A 24,091-nucleotide genomic window follows, 5' to 3' on the forward strand; every position below is an offset into this window, starting at 1 on the left:
CAGCATTGTATTGTCTTCCGGTTCTTCCGGATCATTTTGGCATACCCTATGGATGAGTGCCGCCAGCGAACTAACACTGGACCAATATTCATTTGATCCTTGTCCAGCCTTTTGGAGGATTTGGAGGAAGTGATGTATGCCGTAAAGCAGTCGAATTTTGTAGTTCTTTTTGTGCTGGGGTTCCTACCCGCTCCCCAAAGTTACAGAGTGCCAGTAAAAGCGATACACTGTCAGGCTATGGCAAACCTGTCATTCAACCTATTGTAAGTCGATGTACCATCTCAAGGGTTTTGGAAAAATATTATAAAGGTTGAAAATGTTACATAGTGCTGCTTTAAGACAGCATAATAGTTGCTTATATTTTGGAACAGCTTTCCCATTGGGAGCAAGCATATGATGCCTTAAAGTCCCCGTGAACCGGAAGTTGCAAACGACTTTTCTCCAGTGTTGTGACGTATTTCCGAGAGAAACGGAATACTAAATGAGGCAAAATAGTCGGCACCTGACTAGCACCTGATTGGATCTAGAAAAATGGGTGTTTCATTCTGAAATTGAGGATGATGCAAGTTTACATACGCTGTCAATCAATGCTCGCTCCGCGTTCGCAAACACACAGCAGCTGTCAGTTGGAGGGGCGTGGTTATGGATGTTAAGGAGACACCCAAACCGTAAAGCCTACGTCATCGGGCAAGGTCCTCCAATGCAGAGGGGAGGGGCATTTTCAAAATTGAATTGACTTGCATGTATGAATTGTTCACTAGAAAATGATCAATTTAGGCAAACAAAGGTCAATCAAAGGTATGGTCAATTTTGATTTCACGGGGGACTTTAAAAAGCTGTCTAGTTAGGGAGCTCACTAGGTTTTGAAACAGAAAGAAGCAGGCAAGGTGAAGGACTGCAACAGGAAGCTTCTTGCCAGCCTATTGATGGCTCACGGCCAGAAATCTCAGACATTAAGGAATTCCTTGCAGAGGGTTGGGAAGGAGGGAGGGAAAAACAGAGAGAAGTGCGTGTAGGAAGGGAGCACGACCTGGGAAAGACCCAAAAGGACCAAAAAAGAAGCAATTAAACATCGCTTACGCCAACCAAATGATCTCCTAATGTTGTTATGGTGTCGACAGACAATGAAGATTTATAAAGCGAATTGATTTAACATCATAACAATTCTCTGAGCTTCTGTGTCTATCATCACTCACTGAAAACAGATGGAATTTTGATTAAATATTACCAGGCCAAAAATTAACAACGAAACATTTGAACTGTTCATAATAAGATCCAAAACATGAATTTATGAAATAGAGGGCCGATATTCATTTCATGCTGACTTTCAAGTCATCATGATGACTTGCTGCTTGTAATCCATACTTAAAAATGTGGCCATATTTCCCAGTCAACATATGTAAATGAGACAAAATGTAAGGCGGAGCTTTTATTTATTCTTCAGGAATTGATTGGCTTGTGGAAAAGTGGGGCGAGGCATGCCAGACAGGTGGTTAAACAAGTCAGATGTTCATAGGGGAGGGGCTAAAAATAAGGGATTTGTGACATCATCCAGAAAGTTTTAGAGGCGGAGCAAGATTTTAAGGGTATTTTAAGGATCTGAAACGCAAGTATCAAGTAACTTTGTGGGTGGGTCTTGGGCGCTGTTGCTATTTTCCCGGCGGGATAAATGACTCTTGCGCCCGACGCAAGTTTAAAAGGGGTTGGTCTGAAGAAGCCTCATTATTCATAGGTTTGGTTTGGGCGTTACGTGAAATAAACCAATCAGAGCGTCATCCAACATATCCTTTAAGAGCAGATGCGCATGTTGCATGGCGGATTGCTTTTATTATGGCGAATTTACCAGGCGTTCAAATCCGAGGAGACCGATGTTCCTGTCAGGGCAGTGAAAGACAGAAGTGATGTTGTATGGGGATGGGAGTTTTTTTTTTCTGATTCTTAACGGACAAACTAATTTGTCAGATGTCTTTATATACATGTATAGACTAGGTAGTGCTGGGCGGAACATTCAGAAATAACGTTTTTATAACTTAATGGGAACGTTATGAAAACGTTCTTATAACGTTACGCTGCGCCGCCGACACTGTTTCAGACGGACCCTTTACAATGTTGCAATTCTAAGCAGTGACGGTGATGCGAGGGTAAATCAAACAGCTGTGCTCTGGTGTTACGTTACAGGGGCGGCGGATGCTGCAGAACTATGGCGTTATTTTCCTGTCACATGCCGAGAGCGCACTATTGTAGCGCGAAAGTACATTAAAATAATGCGCGAGTGCAAATCTCTGCTTGCGTGTGGAATATCGCGTGCGCTCTCAGATACACGCTGCTCTTGTAAGAATACTAGGTCTATTTTCTCTGGGCTCGCTCAGACTTAAAACTTAAAACTCAGACTTAAAGACTTTTTAACTACATTTAAAATGTATTCAGTGCAATCGCAAATCTCTCCTCTTCCCCAGCTAACAATTGTAGGTTATAAGAACGTTTTCATAACGTTCCCATTAAGGCCCCGTCCACACTACTGCGTTTTCGTTTAAAAACGGAGAATTAAAACGAAAACGATCTCCGTCCACACCAGCGTTTTATCTGCGTATTAGAAATGATCTCCGTCCACATTAAAACGACTGAAAACGCGGATCACGTGACCACTCACCAACACTGGGCATGCGCGTGCCGATGTAAACAGTGAATGACGAATCAGGGAAGGACACGTCATGACTGATAACACCCAATCATAGAGCTGAGCGGGAGCCTCTGCGTCATCGTTTATAAACTCCTCCGTTTTGTACCGTCCACACTAAAACGCCCTCCGGAGATTCAAAACGCAAAACGGAGCTGCAGCGTTTCTAAAGTTCTCCGTTTTAGGTCTTCGTTTTTCCTGTTTTAGTGTGGACGGGAGGTGCAAACGTAGCAAAAGGTCTCCGTTTTTAAATGAAAACGCAGTAGTGTGGACGGGGCCTAAGTTATAAAAACATTATTTCTGAATGTTCTAGGAACATTCAAAACGTCCATTTTTTAAAAACGTCCGTTTTTTTAGACGTTGTATTAACCAGTGTTGTAGTCGAGACCACCTCACTCGAGTCCGAGTCGACACCGAGTCCATAGAGAGTCGAGTCCGAGTCGAGTCCGAGACCAGAGACGGTCGAGTCCGAGTCGACACCGAGTCCATAGAGAGTCGAGTCCGAGTCGAGTCCGAGACCAGAGACGGTCGAGTCCGAGTCGAGACCGAGTCCATAGAGAGTCGAGTCCGAGTCGAGTCCGAGACCAGAGACGGTCGAGTCCGAGTCGAGACCGAGACCAGTGAGGGTTGATTACCTAATTTACTTTTATTTACTTAGAGAAATCCTTTTTTTTTTTTTACTGAATTTACTTAGAGTTTAAAAAATATGATCAGTTTGGGGTAAAAAGGCGACATAGTAGGTGGTGTTAAAAGTAATTTTATTACAATTTGTCATGCGCAGTTGCGCACTAGAAAATCACCAATCACTGGGCGTGTCAATCAATTTAAAGAAATACTTTATTAACATACATTAATAATCATGAAAAATATTTTGAATTGAACTCGAGTGGACTCGGGAATAATTATTCCCGAGTCCTAAAAAGAAAAAATGTTCGAGTACGAGTCAATTCCGAGTCCAAATGGACACGAGTCCATGACAAGACCAAGACCAGTAAAATATGGTCTCGAGACCGAGTCCGAGTCTCGAGTACTACAACACTGGTATTAACATTCTTGCTTGGTTATAAGAAATTTATTAGAACGTTAAGAAATAATTTTAGGTTATACTGGGCGCTATTCTATTCTACAATATTAACTAATGACAATAAAATAGACCATCCTAAGTCAATTTATTGCAGTAATTCCTCTCTCAACCAGTAGAAAATGCTTTTAACACCAGATTATGCATGAAAAAAAAAACTTCATAAACCGGAAAACGTAATTCTGACAAAAAAAACAAAAAAAACGTGATATCAGTTTTGGTCAAACCGTCCAGCACTAAGACTAGTTTTTTTCTGGTCAGTGGTCAATTGTTTTCTGGAACTGCATTATATCACTAGGGGATGTTTGCACAGAAACACGCCTCCTTTTTGCGCCAACCCGCCCAAGGAGAGCAAGTTCATTCCCTAGTTTACCGACGTGCGTCTGTGGAGGGAAAAGCCCACTTTGCGCGGGTGCAAAATAGCAGTGTTGTAGGACTCGAGACTCGGACTCGGTCTCGAGACCATATTTTGATGGTCTTGGTCTTGTCATGGACTCGTGTGCATTTGGACTCGGAATTGACTCGTACTCGAACATTTTTTTTTTAGGACTCGGAATTATTCCCGAGTCCACTCGAGTTCAATTAAAAATATTTTTCATGATTATTAATGTATGTTAATAAAATATTTCTTTAAATTGATTGACACGGCCAGTGATTGGTGATTTTCTAGTGCGCAACTACGCATGACAAATTGTAATAAAATTACTTTTAACACCACCTACTATGTGGCCTTTTTACCCTAAACTGATCATATTTTTTAAACTCTAAGTAAATTCAGTATAAAAAAAAGGATTTCTCTAAGTAAATAAAAGTAAATTAGGTAATCACTGGTCTCAGTCTCGACCCGGACTCGACTGTCTCTGGTCTCGGACTCGACTCGGACTCGACTCTCTATGGACTCGGTCTTGACTCGGACTCGACTCTCTCTGGTCTCGGTCTCGACTCGGACTCGAGTGAGGTGGTCTCGACTACAACACTGCAAAATAGGAATGATACATGTGTCAGTGTACAAAGTCTTTTGCGTTGGGTGCAAGATAGGGCCCTATGAATAGTTATAATCATGAATAGAATGGCCATTTTTAGTTCTTGTTTTTTATGAACTGGCATCGCTTTCTCTTTTCATTTTCCTTTTGCATTCCACAGAAAAATAACAGTAAATTAAAACAGAATCTGCAAGAGGGTGTAAATACAGTCAGCTTTGATTTAATGTTGCTATCCTGATGTTTGTTTGTTTGTTCCCCAGCAGACTAACCGTCACTGGTGGACTCGAGGCGTGTGAGGAGAAGCTGACGCTGTATTTATCGTTCCCGCAGTAAACACAGCCGAGGGTGGGATTATGAAACACACGCTGACCCGACTTGACTCGGGGGTCTGAGCTCAGGGGTGGAGGAAGGGTCACGCTCGGGGTTTTTGTGTCTGTCACAAGATACAACAGCTCTGCAACATGCTGTTGTGTATTACTGCCCGCCCGTCCTATCATTTCCCTCATCTGGAACAGTCACACTTTGTCTCCTATAAGCTCGTGTTTCAAACCAGCTTTAAATATCGTATAATGCTTGACTCGATTACTCCACATGGAGGTTCATTGTAAACATTTTGCTATGAAGCATATAAGATATATACAGGCGAGGTTTTGTACGTATTTGACTCAGTATTTGGATTTAGGCCATATGTTTGTGGAGCGTCTGACGTGTTTTTAGGGCGTAGCTCCATACATTTTTGTGAGGGCATGTATAGCTTTAAGGAAACAGGAGGTATTGTGGGACGACGTGGGGTTTAGATATTTGGCTTTGGCAAAAGAAGCGTAGGCGCCTTCCAAGCAGCAGGGAACTTTTATATTAGATCTCTCATAGCTGAGTTCTGATGTTTAAAGTCACCATGAAATCCAATTTGTTTTAATGGAATTTTGCAGTATTTATTACAAATGATTTAATAGTGCACATTTAAAAATATATATATTTTTTTAGTGCACTTTAATGAAAATAACTTCCCCTCCCTCTTGCAGCTCATCTCTTCTCTTCCTTTGATGATGTTGACTAGCATGGGGGCGGAGACCAACCAATGGCAAATCACAACCATCCAATCAAATCAAGCCCCGCCCTACATTTGTTCTTGTTCGTGAAGCCGTTTCACGTCACAATAGCGAAGAGAAGACTCTCACAACTTCTAACTTAAAGGAGTAGTTCACTTTAAAAAAACTTTTGCTGATAGTTTACTCACCCCCATGTCATCCAAGATGTCCATGTCTTTTTTTCTTCAGTCGAAAAGAAATTAAGGTTTTTGATGAAAACATTCCAGGATTTTTCTCCATATAATGGACTTCAATGGGAACCAAACGGTTCAAGGTCCAAAAGACACTTTCAGTATAAACTGTTCAAAGGGCTTTAAACGATTCCAGATGATGAATAAGTTTCTTATCTAGCGAAACGATCACTCATTTTTAAAAAAAAATAACAAAGTTTACGTTTTATAAGCTTGTGACTCTCCTGTTTATCAAAATGAACTAATCTTTTTTCGTGTCATTTAGTTCATTCAACGAACGAAATTAACAAGTTGACTCGGGAAAAGATTCGTTCATTTTGAAACTGTCTTTTTGGACCTTGAACCGTTTGGTTCCCATTGAAGTCCATTATATGGAGAAAAATCCTGGAATGTTTTCATCAAAAGCCTTCATTTCTTTTCGACTGAAGAAAGAAAAACATGGACATCTTGGATGACATGGGGGTGAGTAAATTATCAGCAAAAATGTTTTTAAAAGTGGACTACTCCTTTAAACAGTGTTCTTATATATGTGTGTTTGTGCGTGTGCATTGGACTATTTCACAATTAAGTATATATTTACATAATTAATAATAACAATTTTCTATTTTAATTTTTCTAATTTTCTAGTTAAAAAATATGTTTTTAAAATCCTTTACAAAAAATAACTATTTAAGAAGCAACTTAGAATTAGATATCGACCCTTGTTTTCAGAGAATGACTTATATCCAGCAGCATCTTTGGATATTTCAACTGAAAAACAGGCCAAAATACTATACTACTTAAAAGCGTTTAATTGATTAAAAAAAAAAAAAAAATCTGTTGCAATTTATTATTAAAAAAAAGTTACCTTTATTTGAAGGTAATAGGCATACGAGTATATACAAGTAAAAATGGAGAAAAATTGTAATTCTTTAAGATCACACTAAACAATTGGAGTAGATCCACACACTGTTATTGAATCGCTTGATTAATAAAATTTAAAAAACTATATGATCAACACACACTGACCTTATTGCTATCATTTTGATGAAAAACTGATATGTCAATCTGAGTAAACAAAGGAAAAGCATGTGTCTATTTAACTGAAATGCTTGATTGCTACATCCGCAATTTTGAGCGTTACGATTCGCTTTCTACGAATGTTTCCGCTTCTGATTACCTTCTTATTTTAAGTGGGTTTGTTTAGTGAAGGAGGGGATTTCCCTAAAAACGATCACCTAAGAATAACGCAAATAGTGGAAAACTATTTCTATAATTTCTAAAACACAGTTTACTTGCATGATGAATCTGGAAGGATTTATTCTGAATGACCGACTGCTCGAATTTTCTTTGTTTAGATCTCATCCTAATTCACAATAGCTCTTTAAATATCGCCACTTTCAATTAGCATGGCACTGTTATGTCATTTGTTATGACCAGCGTATGAAATGGCACTTATCCCTCGACTATAAAGCTCGTGGCAGAGGACCACACGAATAATGCGCCTTGGCGAGAGAGATGAGATTTCATCAGAGGCAAGCTGTGCAAATGCAAATACATTTTTGTAGCTCACAACGCCATTGCCTTACAATGCAGCACATACACCTGATAATAGCGCTGTTTGAACTGAAATCACAGAGCCAGGAGTGGAAGCCAAGGTTAATACTGAACAAACAGCATAGGATCAGTGAAACAAAAAAGGAAGATAAGATGAGTGATTATGCATATACAGATGATTCACTTTTTGGCAATGGAATCACTGCTGAATATGTCCATAAACATCCAAGTTTTTTGGCATTTTACATCACAGTGCGGCTTGAATTTGGTATAAAATCCATCTATACTTAAAGCATTTATTGTATATAATGCATTATAAAAGTATTTTAATGCATTTTTTGATCTAGTGAATAATTATAACCACAGTTATAATAATATAACAATCATTGTTACACCTTTAGAAGGAATAAATCATTAAAACACATGACAAGCAACCAATTTCAGATGCAACAAGGAATCTGCAAATATTTTAACTTTGGTTAGTATTAATTTTCGCAATTATAACGTATATTATGAATAATGCATTATGCTTAACAAGCTGAAGTGTTACCATATCGTCCATGCATTCGCTATTGACTGATATTAAGCTAAGTTTAAATGAAATTTGCACTATTATTGATTTGCTTTATTGTTGAACTGAATTTGCATTTATGCATTTGGCAGATGCTTTTATCTAAAGTGACTTACGTTCACGTTTACATTTGATAAGTTCTTGTTTTCCCTGCATCGAACCCGAGGCCTTGCCGTTGCTAGCGCTATGTGCTCATTATTAATATTGCACTATGAATAAATGTGACTTGACTCGATGATGAATGATTAGTAAGGTTGAATTCTCCCGGTCACATTTAGTGTAATGCATATTTCATAGCTGTTTATCTCTGAATAAATTGTCTTCGGAGAGCAGCTCTTTCAATCTTCGTGTCTCTTGCAGACTAGAGTTGCTTTGCTGTAATATCCAAAGGGACAAACATTTTATATTTTTTATTCTTTTTTTATATCCATTATACGGCTAAAAGTGATGTCTGGAGGGTATTGTTTATAATTACCCTATAAGTTAACATAAACCATCAAAATAGATATTTTATCTGACAAATTTTTATCTTTTTGGGTTTTTTTTTTTGGCAAGAACGGCAGACTGCAGCTACTTTTTTTTAAATAAATATATAGCATTAATTGACACAACCAGTTATTTATATATTTCATTGGTTTTCTTGTTTTTGTATGCGTTCATAATTTCTTTGTATGACAGCCTGGCCAAAAATGATGTCTGCATAACTTATATTGTCATTATTAATTTAGATTTTATTAATTTTGTTATGTGCATTTGTCGTTTTACTATTATCTTTTTATTATTTAAATAGTTTTAATACATTTTTATTTTTTTTAAAAAGTTGTTTTAGTTTATCTATCGTCAAATCAATTAATCTCGGCTACCATAAAAGTGTGTGTGTGTGTATTTATATATAAGGGAATAAAACTTTGGTTTTCGACTGTGAGAAAAGTCTCTTTCTCTCTCTCCGCTTATGTAACAAACCAAAAAAATCTATCAGAGTAATGGGGTTTCTTTACGTCAAAGTTATTAAGCTTCGCAACCAATCTCAGGCAATTTGTCTAAATCGGCATTGGCCAGCCCTTGACTTGTTTTTTTCCCCAACTCGGCATCATTTCGGTGTCTCTTTCTCTCTCTCTCCTCCTTTCCCGTCTCTCAATCCGTTTTGATTCCTGCCGCCTCCAGCCACAAACAGTGATGCAATCCGCAGACTCCTGCGTGCAATAACAGGGCCTGGAGAGTGCTAGCAGGGCAGGGCGGTCTGCATTTCTCTCGCCGTCTGAAACGAATAAAAAGCGCATTGGGAAGAGAGCACCAAAGAGTAGGAAAAAGAAAAGCAGGGGGCTGGAATGGTGAGAGTCAGACAGAAACGAGACAGCTCATATTAAGCGCTCATTGTTTGCTTGTGGTTAGTATTTCTTTGCTAATTTGTGCTTTTAGGATAGAAGTAGACGGTTTTTAACATTCAAGCATGAGGTTGGCATATTATTTGCTTTTCTTCAAAGGTTGAGGAGCTTGACTTACTCTTAAAGTCCCCGTGTAGTCAATCATTTCATCCCTTAAAACTCATCTTTTATCACCAAAATGACATATTTAAATGTTTTTTAAATTCTTCATGCCTTAAAATAGTAACTCTACAGCTTTTCCTCGTTTAGTTTACGCGGTTCTATGAATATGTAAATGAACCCCGCCTCCACTCACTCAGAGATCCACTGGTTGACGATCACTCGTTGATCTGATTGGTTACAAGGTAGTTTGTGACATCAGAAACACCAGCGATTTCAAACCGTGTGTTTGAGACTGTCTTTGGTTCACTGCAGTTTTATAAACACTCAGCAATGTTGTCGACTTATGAATTTGCACATGGTTTGTGTTAAAGCATATTAAAAACACCATATAGACTTATAAACTACATTAAAAACTTGATTTTCAACACAGCGGGACTTTAAAGGAGAACTCCGGCACAAAATGAACCTTTGGTCTAATAAAACATCGGTACCTAGTCGACCGTTCTCTGAGATTTGTTTTCATGATAATCGAATGTAACAACATGACATCATGACTTCAAGTGACTCGAGTCAAGTGGCATGTTATCTCTACGCATTTTGAGCTATCCGCGTGTATGCGTGTATGTCTACGCCATTAACGTCCACATCATTCCGCGTGTATGTACACGCCGTCAAATGTACGCGCGAAACGAAGCAAAATGTTGATCTACATCTGGGAGCGATCTTTTTTTTCCTAGGATGGTAGGGGAACAGTCATAAATCCCATTAACCCCAGTGACGGTTAGGGTTAGGGACGAGGTTGGGGTAAGTCATATATTTATATATACAGTAATAACGTTAAGTCAACGGCGTTCATAAACACGCTGAAAAGCGATTATGCGTGTTGATAGCACGCCAAAAATGGAAATACGAATTGGCGTGTCATACACACGCTACTTCATAAGATCAGTCTGAATGTAAAGAGTTTTATCTCTAAAAATTGTTTAGCGTATAACGCTAGTATATGGGGGCATTTAATAAGTAAAAAAGAAATCGCTAGTTTATACCACTAATAAGGCTCAAAATAGCCCCAAATCTTTATAGCATATCTTCTTATTAAACGGTCTGTACACTTACAAAGTTCTCAATGCTTCGTTTTGCATGTAGGGATCCTCATTATTTTACTGTGTTAGTGTGGGGCTATTTTGAGCCTTGTTAGTGGTATAAACTAGCGATTTTTTTTTTTACATATTAAATGCCCCCAGTACTAGCATTATATACGCTAAACAGTTTTTAGAGATAAAACTCTTTACATTCGATTATCATGAAAACAAATCTCAGAGAACGGTCGACTAGGTACCGATGTTTCATTAGACCAAAGGTTAATTTTGCGTCGGAGTTCTCCTTGAAGGCATCTCCTAAATAGACAAGAATGTTATGTCAGAGAAGTGGAACGCACAATTTGGTAAACAAGATGAGATTTATCACTGACAACAAAATGCATATGCTAGTCTGCAGTTAGCTTTACTTTAAAGGTGTAGTTCACCCTAAAATTACATTTTACTATTTACTCACCCTGGTGTTCATCTAATGCCCTGTGCCCTTCTTTCTGTCGTGTACTACAAAAGGACAATTTTATTTTTTAAATATGCCACATGCGCTCCTCCATATAATGGCAGTGAATCGCGCCTAGCATTACATTTACATTTACTCATTTAGCTGATGCTTTTATCCAAAAAGACTTACAATTGCTATATATATCGGAGGTCGCACGCCTCTGGAGCAACTAGGGGTTAAGTGTCTTGCGCAGGGACACATTGGTGTCTCACCGTGGATTCGAACCTGGGTCACACCAAAGGCATGTGTCTTATCCAGTGCGCCATCACCACCACCACCATTAAGCTTGTTAAAAAAAACTTGCAAAAGTATCACAGAACGATCCCATGATCCAATCCCATTTCTTTAAATTACACAAAAATAAAATTCTAAATAGTATAGCATAGGGATGCACAATATATCAGCCAGCATATCGGTATCGGTATCGAAATGTGGCCGATATATTAAAGCCGATAAATAATGTATTATTCCCTTCAGCTGAGACACTTGTTGAGCACTGTTTATGTTTTTGAATTTCTTGAAATATGATAGAAATCTCTTCAAAAAATGAAAATATTGTTCGGTACATCATGTACAGCGCAAATCTGTCATATCGGCTATACAATACTATAATGAGAACATCATTGTAATTGTGCGCTTGGGACATGGATTGAATTGTGAGACTTTTGTATTTGTAATCAGGCTCTCAAAATTAGATAAAAATTTGGATTTAAGTTTATCGGCCGATATATCGGTTATCGGCTTTCAAATATAAAGAATTATCGGTTATCGGTATCGGCCAAAATTTTCATATCGGTGCATCCCTACTAGTATAGCATATAAAAAAATAATACTAAAATAAAATAAAAACAGTCATCAAACCTTTAAAGTGTATGTAAACTCTAAAGAGATCGAAATTCACGTCCGAAATTTTCGCACGTTAAAAAATAAATACAACCTCCATTGTGTCAGTCACACTTGCATGCACATTGCCTCCGAAAATTCTGTCCGTCATAAAAAAAATCGAATCGGGTTCGATTTTCTGCGTTTTTCTCATCCATAGCAAGGAGTTTGAATGGTGTTTGAATGGTGTTTCGACAATTCAGACCACCGAATACGGAAAAATGCATATGGACTCAGTGTACAATGTCCTTAAATCAGAAGAATTCCCTACAATCTGGCTGTTTGAGGAAAAATGCATATTTTTTTCATGACAGAAAAGTGTCAGTATGCTTGCGGGCTCCATGCAGTTGAAGCAGAACCCATTCTCTCCGTTTTTCTATTTCACATTTCTGCAGTGAACTGTTGAACTTCTAAAAACAGCTTGCGAACGGCCTTTGACTGCACAGACCCCATCTCTCCACTCACTGGTGAACTCTAACAGACCTCAGCGTAGATGGAGAGTGCGATTATGGCCAGTTTGTGTTGTTGTTTGTGCATATTTCTGTTGATTGTTCCTCAGATCCGCCCCTGGACTCGACCTAGCCCGCTCGGCCCTGCTGAGACAGACCTCCCCTGGAGGCGGTGGAGGGAAAAAGCATTCGAGGTCAGCGCAGGAATGCCGGGGGATTGGCACCTGGCTAAATCCTGGAAGCATACACACACACTCTCACTTTTTCCACTCTCTGCTGAGACTCCACGTGGAGCCTACCTACGAAAACATGGCATTCCTCTGCGTGCAATCAAACAATATTACAAAGTCACCACACAGCCTGTGCAGACATGCAATAGGCCTGTCTAATGAACAAGTCAGTGAGTGCATGAAAACCTGAGAGCTGTTAAAGGTATAGTTCAACCAACAATTACAATTCTGTCATTATTTACTCACCATCATTTCATTCTAAACCCTTGTTGCTTGCTTTTTTTTTTTTGCAGAACACAAAAGAAGATAATTTGAAGAATGTTTTGGCTGTTTTAATCTGTACAATTAATGTCAACAGAGTCCAGGGGCTGAAATGATGTAAGTAATACAGTCTTACTTCCTCCTGCATGAACCTACGTAGATTTGTTTGCAATAAGCCAATCCACTTTGATTACTTCCACAAGATGAGGATTCTTTTCTGACACATGCTGTAAGCAGTACCAATCACAACAGACTGGGTCGTCTGACCAATCAGAGTAGAGTAGACCAATCACAACAGACTGGGTCGTCTGACCAATCAGAGTAGAGTAGACCAATCACAACAGACTGGACCATCTGACCAATCAGAGCAGAGTAGACCAATCACAGCAGACTGGATCCTAATGACCAATCAGAGCAGAGTAGACCAAACACAACAGACTAGGTCATCTGACCAATCAGAGCAGAGTAGACCAATCACAACAGACTGGGTCGTCTGACCAATCAGAGTAGACCAATCACAACAGACTGGACCATCTGACCAATCAGAGCAGAGTAGACCAATCACAGCAGACTGGATCCTAATGACCAATCAGAGCAGAGTAGACCAAACACAACAGACTGGGTAATCTGACCAATCAGAGCAGAGTAGACCAATCACAACAGACTGGGCCGTCTGACCAATCAGAGTAGAGTAGACCAATCACAACAGACTGGACCATCTGACCAATCAGAGCAGAGTAGACCAATCACAGCAGACTGGATCCTAATGACCAATCAGAGCAGAGTAGACCAAACACAACAGACTAGGTCATCTGACCAATCAGAGCAGAGTAGACCAATCACAACAGACTGGGTCGTCTGACCAATCAGAGTAGACCAATCACAACAGACTGGACCATCTGACCAACCAGAGCAGAGTAGACCAATCACAGCAGACTGGATCCTAATGACCAATCAGAGCAGAGTAGACCAAACACAACAGACTGGGTCATCTGACCAATCAGAGCAGAGTAGACCAATCACAACAGACTGGGCCGTCTGACCAATCAGAGCAGAGTAGACCAATCACAACAGACTGGATCATCTGACCAATCAGAGCAGAGTAGACCAATCACAACAGACTGGATCATCTGACCAATCAGAGCAGAGTAGACCAATCACAGCAGACTGGTCAATCTGACCAATCAGAGCAGAGTAGACCAATCACAGCAGACTGGGTCATCTGACCAATCAGAGCAGAGTATGACAGGATTTTCATTTTTGAGTGAACTAACCTTTAGCTAACTTTAAATACACATGAGATTGTCCAGAAACTCAAGATGTTTGATGTCTGTTTGAGAATGTCCTGTCTAAAAAAGTAAAACCGTGCCTCAACACTTCGACCATTGGGTGCGGTGGCAAATGTGTGGGTGTAGAGCGAGGGTCTGGCGTTCCCTTCCATCCCACAGCGTTAACAGACTCCGAGCCGCAGATTTACGGGAGCTGACGAGCGCATGGAAACTCGGCACGTTGGGCAACGACCTTCTGCTATATTTCAGTTCCCTGCAGCGACACCGAGAGCGAATGTCATGTCAAGCGTGAGCTTAGGGGCTCGAGGGGCTCTTGCTTTTATAAGAGGAATAAAACATACAGCAGGCAGGCTGCACTTTGAGTTCGGGCCAACACTGGGCGCAGCGGATATACTTCAAACTTCGGGAGGTGCTGTCTCAGACTCGCACTCATTTCCTCAATTCGAATATTACAGAGGCAAAAAAATCTCTATTTTTTTTTTTTTTTTACTAAAAGCCCATGCCCTCACTGCAAAAAAACATTTCTTACTCTTGTTTATCAGTAAAATATATAAACATTCTTAAATCAAGATATATTTATTTGATATTTGCCTGGTTTCACAGACAAGGCTTAAAGGAGAACTCCGGCGAACAATGAACCTTTGGTCTAATAAAACATCGGTACATAGTCAACAGTTCTCTGAGATTTGTTTTCATGATAATCGAATGTAAAGAGTTTTATCTCTAAAAACTGTTTAGCGTATAATGCTAGTAATGGGGGCATTGACTAAGTAAAAAGAAATCGCTAGTTTATACCACTAACAAGGCTCAAAATAGCCCCACACTAACACAGTAACATAATGAGGGTCCATACATGCAAAACGAAGCATTGAGAACTTTGTCAGTGTACAGACCGTTTAATAAGAAGATACTTTATGAAGACAGTTCACTTCGTGTATACAGACAGCAGCCATCTTAAAAAATAGTCTCGATAAGTCGATCCCCGAAAGCGGTTCATACAGTTCAGAAGTTCGCTGAACTTCATACAGCTCAGATCACTCAGCACGACGTTCGGGGAATCGACTTATCGAGACTATTTTCTAAGATGGCTCCTGTCTGTATACACGAAGTGAACTGTCTTCATAAAGTATCTTCTTATTAAACGGTCTGTACACTTACAAAGTTCTCAATGCTTTGTTTTGCATGTATGGACCCTCATTATGTTACTGTGTTAGTGTGGGGCTATTTTGAGCCTTGTTAGTGGTATAAACTAGCGATATACCATGTACCAATGTTTTATTAGACCAAAGGTTCATTGTTCGCCGGAGTTCTCCTTTAAGCTAGTTAAGACATGTTTGAGCTGTTTTAACTGAAAACAACTGGCACTGGCATATCTAAAATTATATCATAACATTATTTTTTTCTCAAGATTCACATCAGTAATGTTTTCCAAGGCACATTTATAAAAGCCACTTAATTGTCCTATTTGAACTAACTAAGGGATAATGCTGACTTAATCTAAGCCCTGTCTGTGAAACCAGGGCATTGAGTCTTGTTTTCTGAAGAAAAAAAAAAGATCCAAAATAAGTGACTTTATGCTTAAAACAAGTACAAATATCTGCTAATGGGGTCAGAAAAAAATCTTGATAGAATTAAGTTTAACATAAACTCACTTAATTAGTTACCGATTATGTTCATTACCTGTTTCTTGTTTAGTTGCTCGTTATCTGGTGTATTTAAAGGAGTAGTTCACTTTAAAAAAAAAATTATTGCTGATAATTTACTCACCCCCATGTCATCCAAGACGTCCATGTCATTCTTTCTTCAGTCGAAAAGAAATTAAGCTTTTTGATGAAAACATTCCAGGATTTTTCTCCATATAATGGACTTCAATGGGAACCAAAAGGTTCAAGGTCCAAATGAGAGTTTCAGTGCAGCTTCAAATGGCTTTAAACGACACCAGACGATGAATAAGGGTCTTATCTAGGACCCTTCGAGTCATGACTCGAAAAAAGATTTGTTCATTTTGATCAACAAGTTAAAATGAATGAAATGTATCAAAATGAACTAATCTTTTCCCGAGTCAACTCGTTTATTTCGTTCGTTGAATGAACCAAATGACACGAAAAAAGATTTGTTCATTTTGATAAACGAGTTAGAACAGGAGAGTCACGAACGAGCATCACAAGAACAGAGCAAGGCGACCATTTGAGCTTATAAAACTTAAACTTTGTTATTTATTTATTAAATGAGTGATCGTTTCGCTAGATAAGACCCATATTCATCGTCTGCAATCGTTTAAAGCCCTTTGAAGCTGCACTGAAACTGTCTTTTGGATCTTGAACCGTTTGGTTCCCACTGAAGTCCATTATATGGAGAAAAATCCTGGAATGTTTTCATCAAAAACCTTAATTTCTTTTCGACTGAAGAAAGAAAGACATGGACATCTTGGATGACATGGGGGTGAGTAAATTATCAGCAAAAGTTTTTTTTTTTAAATTAACTACTCCTTTAAGAGTGATATCAAGATGGATATAATTTACATATTTGTACTGGAAAACAAGTCATAAATATTTTTTTTGCAGTGTATGTTCACAAAGCCGAAATCAAGCGTAATTTGCTGTGACTAGCGATGTCAGTGGTGTCAGGATCCCGGCGGCTCACATGATGGAGTATTGCGGTGATTTTTTAATTTGGCCAGGATTCCTCCGGCATGTTGATGGACACCTGTGTGCCGCCCGGGCTGGAGGCGACAGGGAATGTTTGGGAATGAGCGGCTGTTCAGAAGTGAGAGGCGGAGCGGGTGTTCAGATCTCGAAACCAAAACACACCGCGGTGGAAAGAAAACAGGAAGATGAAGGAACTCAGAACAAAACAGTGTAATTAGATGACAAATTAAAGTGATGTTAAGTCGTGCTGGTGGTTGTTTACCCCAGAAACATTTCATCCGCCGAACCCCTTTGACCTAAAATACTTACTTAATTGCCCCTAAAGGTAATATTTTAACAATTTAACAACACATTTGCATATTCGTGGTTTTCTGATGTAGGGTAATGGTCACATGATATGCAAGTAAACAATGTTTTTATAGGATAAAATGTAAGGTTAAATGAATATTGTATACAATTAGTATACGCATATCTATGAATATGCAAATGAGCCCCGCCTCCACTCACTCACTTAGCTCAGAGATCCACTCGTTGATCTGATTGGCTACAAGGTCGTTTGTGAAGTCAGAAACACCAGCGATTGCAAACCGTGTGTTCACTGCAGTTTTATAAACACTCAGCAATGCTGTCGACTTATGAACTTGCACATGGTTTGTGTTAAAGTATATTAAAAACACCACATAGACACATAAACAATATTAAAAACTGGATTTTTACCACAGGAGGACTTTAATGCTGTCAAAACATAAAATATTTTTATGTAGAAATCATCCGATTAATTATTTTATATAGTTGACAGTTTTAGTTTTTAACAGAGATAAAATAAAACAAATCTAGTATTGTGGAAAATATAGTTGTTAATCTGTCTTTCCTAAATTTATAATTAATGGTGAGCATCTCCTTGCCTTTGTTGATCTTGACGATCATAAGAAATGTTTATTTTTTTAAGTTTTAAGTCTTTATTTGGGGTTATACTGTACATCTAAATATGTAATAATAGAAGGTAGAAAAAATTGTCAATACATATTTGTATTATTATACATTTAGACACGCATATCAAAAACAAAAGGAACCTTAAATGAATGTTTACTGCAATATAAATAGTTTTTGCAGGAAGACACAGTGGACGTCGTTGCTGATCTTCTACCTATTCTCCCTCTCAGGCACACACACACACACACACACACACTCTTTTCTCTCTGCCTCTGTTCTTCTTTCCTTCTGTGTCTCTGCCAGCCTCACTGTGTGCCTGTGTTCTCTCGTTCCCCTCACATGGGGCGCCTGTTTTCTCAAAGCAAGACCGCCCTCCCCTCAATACTCCCCCCCTCCGATCCCTGGCAGCCAGACAAGGTCAACATGACAGGATTTTCCCCCTCCTTCCCTCTTTCTCTCACCCTTTATCTCCCTCCGTTTCTTTGACTCGGCTCAGCTGAGCGGCAGGCTCCTCCAGAAACACGGAGGGTCTTTCATCTTCAGTCTCCATCGGAGAGAGTAAACAAGGGACAGAGCGATAGATAGGCAGTGTGAGTAGTGTACCTGGAGAGGTATCATTTCAGAGTGATGGAGGGAGAGTTTGGTGTGTGAAGGGAACAAAACTAAAACTGCAAATATTGCAGCGCAGTTGTCTAGATAAATGTACATTTCAGCTCAAATTAGAGGCCTTTATTGAAGAGTGTGTTTGTGGTACTGTACCGTATTTATATACCATGGAATTTACATGGTACGCCAATCAAGACTCAAAGAATACCACGGTATTACCGCTGTACGTTTTAGTCATGGTGATATTTCTAGAGATATAAAATTAAACAATAAAATGAATATCACAGTGATTCTGTTTTCTCAGATTTGCGACTCATTTCAAGTCTCTTTAGGAGCAAAAGCGGTGAGTTTGATTTATGAATTCACTGTGAATCACTTCAAAGTCATTTTAGAGTCAACTCAACTCTGATTCAACTCTAATTCGTTTGTATCAAAATTTTCACAAAAGATTCTGAATGGCATTTTTTTTTTTTTTTTTAAATACAGATTCTTACCAACCCCGAACTTTGGAACGCTAGCTTATGTTGCTAAATATTGTTGTTTAGCATTTTTTTTCTGGACTTTTACCAGTTTTAGTTCTTATACTAAACAATACTAAACATTCTGAGTCTACAAGTAGCGTTTAGCTGGTTTCTTTTAAACTATTTTACACTAAAAGCATAAATATCAAGACATGTTGATGATCATTAAAAGGCTAATATATATACAGTATATATATATATATATATATATATATATATATTAGGGCTGTCAACCGATTAATCGCAGTTAATCGCATCCAAAATAAAAGTTTTTGTTTACATAATATATGTGGGTGCAATGTGTATAATTTTTTTGTATATATAAAAACACACACCAGAATGTATATTTAAGGAAAAATATTATTTATATATAAAATATTTATATTTATATATAATATAAATTATATATAAATCTATATACAGAATATACATGAAAATATTTCTTAAATATATACAAGCATGTGTGTGTATTTATATATATATATATATATATATATATATATATGATTATACGCAGTGCACCAACATATACTATGTAAACAAACACAAACTTTTATTTTGGATGCAATTAATTGCGATTAATCGGTTGACGACAGCCCTATTATATATATATATATAATATGAGGGAAGAAAAAAACACTAAACTTGGTTAAAATATTTATCTGACAAAATTATTTAGCAAAAAAAGGCAAACTACAGCTATACCGGTTTTATTTTACTATGCAAAAAAAAAATGCTTAGAAAAACATTGAATACAACAATATCAGTTATTAATATATCATATCTTGCTTTTGTGCGTGTGTTAATAATTTCTTTGCATTATCACAAATTCAAAAATTGACTCCAAAAACAAGTTGTTGACAAGTCAGTTTTCCAAGCTCCAAGTTTCCAAAACCAGGTTAAATTCCTCCTAAGTAATCAACAGTGTCTCTTAATCTCATAAGTCGTGTTGCAGTACACAAACAAAGTTGCATTGAACCTTTTACAGTTCTTTTTAACCAAAAGCTATAGAAGAAAACGCTCCCGTGTTTCATGGTAGAGTGCAATCCGACAAAGAGTTACGATTCACAGTAGAATTTACAGAAAGTACCAAAGATTCCCACTCAACAGCCTCAGCCGTGTGCCAAAGTTAACAGAGAGGTACGAGAGCAGTGGGACAGGAGAGCTGGAAAAGAGTTGTATCCTCTGATCACTCTATAATGAGGCAGAACGCATTAACATTAGCTTCATCGGGCTCACTCGTGATGTACAACTCCAGAGAAACTGTGGGTAACAGGAGATCATGGAAAGAAGGCGGCAGTCCCGGACTCTCGCGCACATTGACGGGAATGGATTTGCCCGGACACGGAGCCAAGCCCAGGCCCAGACTTGAGAGAGCCGTGTTACTCTTTCTGAAATGCTTTAACTCCCTCCTTGCACCCTTTCTCTCTTCATACAGCTCAGTCTTATTTGCTTATTGTGTTCCAGTTGTGTTATTGGGGCTGTACTGGAAGATCTAGGCTGTTGGCTTTGCAAGTAAATAATAATAACCAGCTGTGCGCCTCCAGTTTAACTGCTGAAGCCTTTGGCCCGTTATGATCCAGTGCGCAGCTTATTGCTAAAAGCTTACAGTTGGAAAACAATTGTGGTGATGTGGCTCGGCAAATTCAGAGTCATGCAGCAAAGGCTTAAACCATTCTCTCGTTTCTTGTACTTTACTAGTGGTCGCTCCGATCAATGCGAGTTATTCATTAGCCAATATATGCAACCAGACAAATTTGTACACACATTTTCATCCTTTACTAGTACTATATTCACCATCAAAGTCCTGAAACTTTGGAATTTAAATGGAAGTTTGAGGATTTACAACCATAATGTGTTAAACTAAAGGCTGTATATCAACCAGCTTATTGAAAAGTGAGGTGCATCATGGGATGCACTATTGAATGGGAAAGAAAGCACTCTTGCTGACTAATTTTTCTTCATTATCTAGTCAATTTTGGAAATATTTCAATTCATAACCTTTGAACTAAGTATTTCTTGACCTCTTCTGCTAATTTTTTTTTCTGTCAAACTTCCTCTCGTTTCGTTGCAGTGGTCATAAGAAGAAAGTATGTGGCTGAGAAGAATAAAAGAAAACAGAAAGTGGAAAGAAGTGAGCGGTGTGGACGCAGTCTGTTTATTTTGGAGTGGTTTTGCACCAGAGCCCAGGCCATTGGCGGCTCAGAGACCATCCTCCCGTGTCCCATGAAGGTGAAGTGGGGTGGGGAGAGAGAGAGAGCGATGGGTCCTCGGGCTGGGGCGGGACCAGGCTCTGCACAGCAGGGAGGACGTGAGCGAAGCGTTCCAAGAGGAAACGGTGAGGCCACACTGTGATTAGTGGTTGCAGTTTAACTGCAGAAAAATGCATGGTCCAAGCCCAGCGAGAGAGGGTGGTTTCACTGGTCTCACCGAGCCTGTGACTCAGGGTCTCTCGGTACTGGACTGAAGTTTGTTTGCGCAGCTCTTTGCTGCATCTCGTTTTCACAATTAATTTTAAAGCAGCATTTTGTGGCATTTCCAAGCATTTAAATATGGGGTTTTCCAGAATTACAATAAGCATTTAAATTTACGTTTATGCATTTAGCAGATGGTTTTATCCGAAGCGACTTACAAAAGACGAACAAAAGCAATTTGTCATAAATCCAACAATATATGTTATATACAATGCCAGGATTATAGATAAGACTGTTCACATCGTGAATCAAGCAAAATTTTCATTCGTTTTTAAATTTTATGTACACGTATAACACTATACTTGGCGTTTTCTTACCTTACAGAGAACTGGTTTATGCTGCTACATAAATATTTCTAATAGAAATTTGAACGTGACCGAAAGAGCCCAACGCATTGCAACTGAAGAAAACACATGCAAATTCAGAAACGCAACAAAATACAGAAACGATCTGCAAATACTTGCAACATAACCAAATGCAGAAACACACTGCAAATAGTCACAATGCAATTAAACACAGGAACACACTGGAAATACTCACAAAATGTAAAATGTACTCACAAAATTGAAACCTACTGCAAATACTCAAAAAAAAAACAAATACAGAAATGCATTTGTAAACTCAATGCAGCGAAATACAGAAACACACTGCAAATACTCACAACACAACCAAATACAGAAACGTTCTTCAAATACTCACAACACAACCAAATACAGAAACACACAAATACTCACAACACAACCAAATACAGAAACGTTCTTCAAATACTCACAACACAACCAAATACAGAAACACACAAATACTCAAAACACAACCAAATACAGAAACACTGCAAATACTCACAATGCAACCAAATACAGAAACGTTCTTCAAATACTCACAACACAACCAAATACAGAAACACACAAATACTCACAACACAACCAAATACAGAAACACTGCAAATACTCACAATGCAACCAAATACAGAAACGTTCTTCAAATACTCACAACACAACCAAATACAGAAACATTCTTCAAATACTCACAATGCAACCAAATACAGAAACGTTCTTCAAATACTCACAACACAACCAAATACAGAAACATTCTTCAAATACTCACAATGCAACCAAATACAGAAACGTTCTTCAAATACTCACAACACAACCAAATACAGAAACATTCTTCAAATACTCACAATGCAACCAAATACAGAAATGTTCTTCAAATACTCACAACACAAACAAATACAGAAAAGTTCTTCAAATACTCACAACACAACCAAATACAGAAACATGCTTTAAATACTCACAACACAACCAAATACAGAAACACACTGCAAATACTCACAATGCAAACAAATACAGAACCACACTGCAAATACTCACAATGCAACCAAATACAGAAACGTTCTTCAAATACTCACAACACAACCAAATACAGAAACACACTCTAAATACTCACAACCAAATACAGAAACATTCTTCAAATACTCACAACACAACCAAATACAGAAACATGCTTCAAATTCTCACAACACAACCAAATACAGAAACGTTCTTCAAATTCTCACAACACAACCAAATACAGAAACATTCTTCAAACACTCACAACACAACCAAATACAGAAACGTTCTTCAAATACTCACAACACAACCAAATACAGAAACATTCTTCAAATAGTCACAATGCAACCAAATACAGAAACGTTCTTCAAATACTCACAACACAACCAAATACAGAAACATTCTTCAAATACTCACAACACAACCAAATACAGAAACATTCTTCAAACACTCACAACACAACCAAATACAGAAACATTCTTCAAATACTCACAATGCAACCAAACACAGAAACGTTCTTCAAATACTCACAACACAACCAAATACAGAAACATTCTTCAAATACTCACAATGCAACCAAACACAGAAACGTTCTTCAAATACTCACAACACAACCAAATACAGAAATGTTCTTCAAATACTCACAACACAACCAAATACAGAAACATTCTTCAAATACTCACAACACAACCAAATACAGAAACGTTCTTCAAATACTCACAACACAACCAAATACAGAAACACACAAATACTCACAACACAACCAAATACAGAAACGTTCTTCAAATACTCACAACCAAATACAGAAACATTCTTCAAATACTCACAATGCAACCAAATACAGAAACATTCTTCAAATACTCACAACACAACCAAATACAGAAACATTCTTCAAATACTCACAACACAACCAAATACAGAAACACTGCAAATACTCACAACACAACAAAATACAGAAACATTCTTCAAATACTCACAATGCAACCAAATACAGAAACATTCTTCAAATACTCACAACACAACCAAATACAGAAACGTTCTTCAAATACTCACAACACAACCAAATACAGAAACGTTCTTCAAATACTCACAACCAAATACAGAAACATTCTTCAAATACTCACAATGCAACCAAATACAGAAACATTCTTCAAATACTCACAACACAACCAAATACAGAAACATTCTTCAAATACTCACAATGCAACCAAACACAGAAACGTTCTTCAAATACTCACAACACAACCAAATACAGAAATG

General features: G+C 38.2%; 1 protein-coding gene and 1 long non-coding RNA gene across 3 annotated transcripts in view; one reads left to right on the forward strand and one right to left on the reverse strand.

Annotated features, from left to right (window-relative positions):
• The window catches only part of glis2b (GLIS family zinc finger 2b), a 54,308-nt gene that overhangs the window by 25,450 nt on the left and 4,767 nt on the right, over positions 1-24,091 (reverse strand). Inside the window, exon 2 of one of the 2 annotated variants that reach the window (XM_089128796.1) lies at positions 9,126-9,385. The exons of the other annotated variant lie outside the window; for it this stretch is intronic. The gene's annotated coding sequence lies outside the window, so the exon portion shown is untranslated. The remainder of the gene's footprint in view (positions 1-9,125; positions 9,386-24,091) is intronic. 2 annotated transcript variants of the gene reach the window in all.
• On the forward strand, positions 12,287-21,951 carry LOC120489542 (uncharacterized). The gene is made up of 3 exons (XR_005624790.2): positions 12,287-12,973; positions 13,065-13,149; positions 21,104-21,951. It is a non-coding gene; the product is annotated as an uncharacterized LOC120489542 (long non-coding RNA).

Source organism: Pimephales promelas, chromosome 3, assembly GCF_988280905.1.
Source record: "Pimephales promelas chromosome 3, fPimPro1.hap1.1, whole genome shotgun sequence".
Taxonomy (NCBI): domain Eukaryota; kingdom Metazoa; phylum Chordata; class Actinopteri; order Cypriniformes; family Leuciscidae; genus Pimephales; species Pimephales promelas.